The sequence below is a fragment of the Hyposmocoma kahamanoa genome, unplaced genomic scaffold, assembly GCF_003589595.1.
Source record: "Hyposmocoma kahamanoa isolate Upper Pololo Valley unplaced genomic scaffold, ASM358959v1 66, whole genome shotgun sequence".
NCBI classification, from domain to species: Eukaryota; Metazoa; Arthropoda; class Insecta; order Lepidoptera; family Cosmopterigidae; genus Hyposmocoma; species Hyposmocoma kahamanoa.
In genome coordinates, this window is record NW_020653854.1 from 5,887,242 (window position 1) to 5,893,645 (window position 6,404).

Here is a 6,404-nt window from a genome sequence, read left to right on the forward strand (position 1 = left end):
CGAAAATTTCAACAAGAAACATTTACGCAGTCGGTTAGCGTGTCTAACATATTAGAGGCAAACTTCAAACTAATCAAGAACACAGTCCTCGCGTTATTCGTGTACGATGTACGTAATTTATTAGCGTTTATTCCCATATAGCAATCTGCAGGGATGCTGTTCCATTACGCAGACTCCGTTGAGAGCCCAGTTTCAGTCAGCTTCGAGAGAGGGGACGCAACGGACGTGCCCGGCCGTTCCCGACGGGCTGTACAGTTTCGCAACTACATCGCTTTGGATAATCAGTGGCGTGTGGCGACCAACGTTCGCGGTTTATCTGTGTGCACGTCCAGACTAAATTTGTTCACCAGTGGCCAAAACTACGGATTTACCCAGTGTTCAGTTCAGAGCTATGGGAATTACGTGAAACTTCCTCACTTATAAGTGGTAAGTTTATACTGAAACGAGAACAGGCTTCGTAATTTAGGACATTAATTAAAGAGTATTTACAAAGTTTCTAAATTTACTTCCAAGCGGTGATTTTGTGGGATGTAAATATCTATTTGTTAAGCCCCCTTCTAAAGGGACAGGTGAAACAAGTCCTCTATAAATTCAGATGGAGTCCGCCCGTAAACTTTTGTGAACTTTTCCGCCACCGATATCCGGCGGACTTGGGAGTTTTTAGATTGATTGGAATTTAGCTCCGTGGGAGAATTTAATTATTCGCTTTGGAATTCAACGGATGCTATCAAACAATAACGGATTTCCATTGTGCTCGAAAACTCTGGAACAAAATTCAACTTCAAATTTGGAAATCTACCCGTCGGCAACTGTTTTCGAGTTATAACAGTTGATGTCACTACGGCTAATTAATTATAATTCAAATGCTTTCACTTTGGTAGCAATGTGAATTGATGGCATATCGTCACTTGAATTTAGGGGGAAAACTTTGGTTCTCTGTCACTGAGAATTAATTAGAAGCGTTATTAATCTTAGATGTATACCATACGCAAAGTTCAGGGGAAAGTCCACGTTTACTCTTTTGCATTCTGTCAGTACCTATTTCCCAAACTTTACTGAGATTAAAATTTACTACGAACTTCGTTTAACAACATTCTTGATAAAGTATTGTAACCCAACTAATTCACAACAACAACAACCTGCTACGTAATCTTTATTTTGAAACGTATAATCAGGACTGTTCTGTATTCAAGTTACGGACTAAATAGTGCAACATAAAGGCTGACTACATTTCAACTGGTTTTCCAGCTAGTGAAAATTAGACAACATTACATACATTGCATTATACCGACTGTACCATGTACACACAGATATGTGACAACATACAAAAGTTAGTTTTTCTACATTGATACGACCGGGGATCGAACCCAGAACCTCAGAGATGGCGACATCATGAAAACCAGTGTGCCAGCCACTCGACCAGGGAGATCGCCAAAACTAAACAATGTTAACGTAAAGACAATATTATTAACTGGAAAACTGTTTTATCATCTTTGCAAAATGTACTCCAAGTGTCATATTTGTATGAGAAATCAGTTTTTTTTTTGAGCAAATTTAATTTTTTACCCAATGTCTAAAAGTCTTCAAGATTCACCTAGACTATTTAAACATACTATAAGAAATTATTACTAATATTTACCTCGTTAATTAGTTAGTTACAGCGTGTACGTTATGTTTATATTCCATCAGCTACACTCGAGAGCTATTAATTAGGAAAACTAACAAAGTTAAAATCAGTAATAAACGAGGATCGAGATTTTGAACTTTATGTATAATTATAGCATTATTAATACAAAGATCGGACACTTAGAAAAACTTCCTTCGATCAATTCGAACCAGCGTCTTTTAGCAAACCGTGCTAGACGCTGTGACCAAAAAAGCTTATATTGTGCTTGTTGCAGAACTCTGCTTTTTGGTTTTTAACGACTTTTTACCGTAGCGCCATCTGTGAGAAATCTATATCTTCATGTATATGTATGTGAATGTTAACAAAATTAATAACGTGTCATTAAATAAATAAATACCAAATAATAATAAAACTTTAAGTATCTTAAATTGTGGAAAAATAAAAATGAAATTAAAACTCTTAAGTTTAAAGAAATTATTGTAATTATGCTATTGACAATTAGGGCCACAAAAAATTAACTTCCAGCTAAAAAAATGTAGTATATTTGTAAAAAAAATTAAGACTGAAACGAAAATTTACCATTTTTTAAAATTTCTTCTAAGTTCCAAAATATCGTATTTTCTTTTTTATTATTAAAATATAATTGAGCATTTGACTTCCATCTCAAATCTCTGGGAAAGTGATGATGAGGTCGACAATGGAGTATGCACACCTGTTCAATAACGCCTATTCAACATCTTTTTATACATATTTTTAGCTATTAAATAAATAAATGTCAGACAACATCGCATACATTGCCGTAATCCCAAAGTAAGTAGCTAAAGCGCTTGTGTTATGGAAATCGGAAACAAAGACGGCACCACAAACACCCAGACCCGAGACAGAATAGAAAAGTGAGTTTTCTACACTACCGGCCAGGGATCGAACCCGGGACCTCAGAGATGGCGACGCCATGAAAACTGGTGTGCAAGCCACTCGACCACAGACGCCGTCCGTATACGTAGCGATAGAGCTCTTTGTATTACCTATTTCTGCCGCCAAGCAGCAATTAACATTACGTTTTGAAGAGGGGTGCCTGGTGATAGTACACGTACATGAGATTCGTCAACCTATATAGGCGTAGTGGCAGTGTCCTCAAATCTTTGCGATTTAATGGAACTTTAACGGACAAGCGTTACACTTAACACCACCAGGCACCTTACTAGTCCGACTAGTAACTTGGTATCGTAAAAAAAAACCTGTCGTCTTAAATATGTGAAGATCCAAACGCATAACCCGCGGGTGTAATACTAAAATTAGTTCATTCTGAAAACATCACTCAATGAGCCTGCGTTCCTTTCCTTCCGTCTAGAATCTAAATATACATTTTTACGCTCGTGTTTTAGTGTACTGTGGACGAGTGTATATTAACAAAAGTTCATTTGTTTTGCGGTTTGTTTACGTTACTAGTCCTGTTATGGTTTGATTTATAGTGTTGTATATTTTATTCATTAGCCGTTAAATATATAAACAGATCTTTTGAAGTCGGTCATAAAGCAATATATTCGTAAAACAAACATAAAAAGAATATAAAGTTTTATTTTGCCTGTAATAAAAATTGAAAAAACATAAATAGACCAAATATATCACGTCAATCAATCTTCAGCTACTCCTTGAGTAGGCCAATTCACCCGGTCTTGTGCCGCCCGCATCCAACCGCTGCCGGCTACCTTTCTCTTGTCGTCCGTCCATCGTGTCACCACTCTAGAACAAGTCTGTTCCATCGGCCATCCGACATCCTGCCAACATGTCCGGCTCGCTATAACTTAAGTTTAAAGATTTTGCGAGCTAGGCATTTTAGTTTTTTTGTTTTTGTTTTTGAGAATGTCAAATGACGGGACGAACAAGTCGTGCGCCTGGTGGTAAGCTACACACCTGTCCAGAACAGTTACAGTCCCACTCATAGCTTTAAATCGCAAAGATCTGAGGGGCACTACCACTGCGCCCGTCACCCTGAGACATAACTTGACAAGTCTATGAACCTGTGATTTCACCAGCACCCTTATCCTTCAAAACTGGAACACAGTAATGGTTGGCGGCAGAAATAGGTAAGCTGGCAGTATTTCCCTGGACGAAGGACCTAGTCTTTCACAAGGAGTTCTACAGCCAATAAAAAAGTTTCGTTCTCTGACGTATGAGTTCATTAGCGACTCGATCCATCAGAGAAACTATAAATATAGCTCGCTCCATCGCATGTTCAATTATTTAATAAATTAATATACATTGATTAAGCAAATTTTGTCAACTTGTTAATTGACAAAATAATTAGCTAACATAATTATATTGCCCATTAAGTTGTCATCTAAAATTAATTACGCTCTAATTATTTAAGCTTAGCGGGAAAAGTCATGTGGACGTGGCAAAATAACGAAATATCTATTCGTCTCAACATATTTCTTCCCCTCTATTTTATAGTAGATGAAGGAGGAAAGGACGAGCGAGAAACATCGATCTTGTAATTAGAATGTTATGTAAAGTCTTTAAAATACGCTCAGTTGCACAAACGGCTATTAAGTTTAATTCTTTAGGCCGAGTAAAATTTTCTTTTGATAAAATAAAGCCTGTATAGCATCATGCTTGTCCCCCATAGATACTGTTATTGTTTTAAACTAATTATTTTTCATGAACGTTTCTGCACCTGGCTGAAGTATACAAAGAAAACACGGCACGTCGCTTGTGTATTCAATACACTTTATAAAACTATACCTAAAGCTCATTTTATTGCGTCTCTTTGAACCGTGTCGTAGCGTTCAAATAACAAAAATTTAAAGAAACCGCCGATACAAAACAGTGTACTTCAACAAGTTAATAAATTAAGTCACCATCTGCAGGCTAACAAACATTCGAGACCAATTTATATTGGGCACGGTAATTTTACTGTAAATAGTTCAGGAGTTGAGTCTGAAGACCGTCCTGGTTGTAGCATTAGATCAAATTTCAAGTCTATCGGAGAAGTGGCAGTAGTCGTAGTAGAAAGAGATCGTCCAGGGAAGTACTGCCACCTTACCTGTTTCCGCCGCCAATTATGTGAGCATTTATGTGAACGTTAATGCGTTTCGATTTTGAAGGGTAAGGGTGCTGGTAAAATTACAGGCACATGGAACTTGTCAACTTATGTCTCAGGGTGACAGGCGCAGTAGCAGTGCGCCTAAGATCTTTTCTCTAGAAAAAGAAGAAAAAGTGGCAGTACAATAAATATTCATCTTATTACAGAGATCCCTATACCAACTAGGATAAGATCTGATGAGCTTTAAACAACTGAACAGATGTTCCTCAAACATAGCCAAGAAGCATCCAGTTTAAATTAATCTTTTATTAACAAAACCCCTTTAACATCAGTCTAACCGTTTGCGAGCTACGATACCACAGACAGACTTACATGTAAGATCGTATGAAAGAAAGTAAACTATTAAAAACTTATTTAAATAGTTTATTTCAATGAAATTTAAAAAAACAAAAGAGAGACACACGTACATGCGTAGATATGCGCATGGCGCATCATTGCATTACAAGCAAGAAGCTTATATACTCCACCGGAGTTTACACTTCGATTTTCGTGTAGTTGCTTCATTTCAACAATTAACTGAAATTAACAAACAAAACTAAAATTAAAACTACCTCTCATCAAAATGCGCGATACATACGCGCGACTACAGCGCGTCTGCGGCGCTTATATGCGCAAATGACGCGCCTCAAACGCGCGTCGTCAGCACATATAAAATTCGCCGTGTGCATAGACTCTTACAGCTATAATCGTCTTCTCGCGTAATGCGTTATCATTCCCTCTAAACATTCGCTCCTCAAAATATCTTCCAGTCATTCTATCCGCTCATTTACATAAACCATTCGTTTACAATGTTACCATTCATTCCCGCTTAGATACACGGACAAAGACTTGAGATTTATAACTCCCCTCTTTCGGCGTTGGGGGCTATTTACTTACCTTTGAACCGAGCCATAGCCGAGCAATGTACATCAACGAAAACTCACTAAAATATCACCGCTAATCATTGACTTACAATTATATGGACGTCGGGTCTGCGCTAAAAAGTGTCCGCACTTGTAAGGCGCTAAAATCGTATACAGAGCGCGACACTCCGCTTTAGTCTTCATTTGTTCTACTGACAGCGCGATACTGCGATGACATTACAATTTAAATTTCGAATAGGTTGACTTGGGACATTTTTTTCGTGGTTTTTGTATTAGACCCGTCGTCCATTTATTTGTAAGTCAATGCCGCTAATATTCACTTTTTTTATAATATCAAGTGACGGGACGAACAAGTCGTGTACCTGGTGGTAAGCGACACGCCTGTCCATAGCGGTTGCAGTGCAAGTCAAAGCTTTAAATCGCTAAGATCAGAGGGTCACTACCACCGCGCCCGTCACTTTGATACATAAGTTGACGTTGACAAATCTCATGTACTACCCTTACTCTTCAAAACCAGAACACAGTAATGCTCACATTACTACTAAACGGCAGAAATAGGTAAGGTGGGAGTTATACTTTCCTGGTCTTTATTGCTACATACACTTTTTATGTCAAAGTTCGTACTGTCAGCAACATGGCGAGAGATATAATGTAATCTTTATCCTGTAATTAACTAGACAGCCGCAAAGCTAAATAAACACATTTAATAATAACTTTTCATAATCTTATATCTCGTACACGTGTCACAACATATCACACCAGTGTGTCGTCCATCACGCTATTCTATTTACGTCTTGACTATATACTC

General features: G+C 37.8%; 1 protein-coding gene across 1 annotated transcript in view; it reads left to right on the forward strand.

The window, feature by feature from the left end:
* Positions 1-230: 230 nt before the first annotated feature.
* The window catches only part of LOC113231696 (protein artichoke), a 42,212-nt gene continuing 36,038 nt past the window's right edge, over positions 231-6,404 (forward strand). Inside the window, exon 1 of the mRNA XM_026466161.1 lies at positions 231-426. The gene's annotated coding sequence lies outside the window, so the exon portion shown is untranslated. The remainder of the gene's footprint in view (positions 427-6,404) is intronic.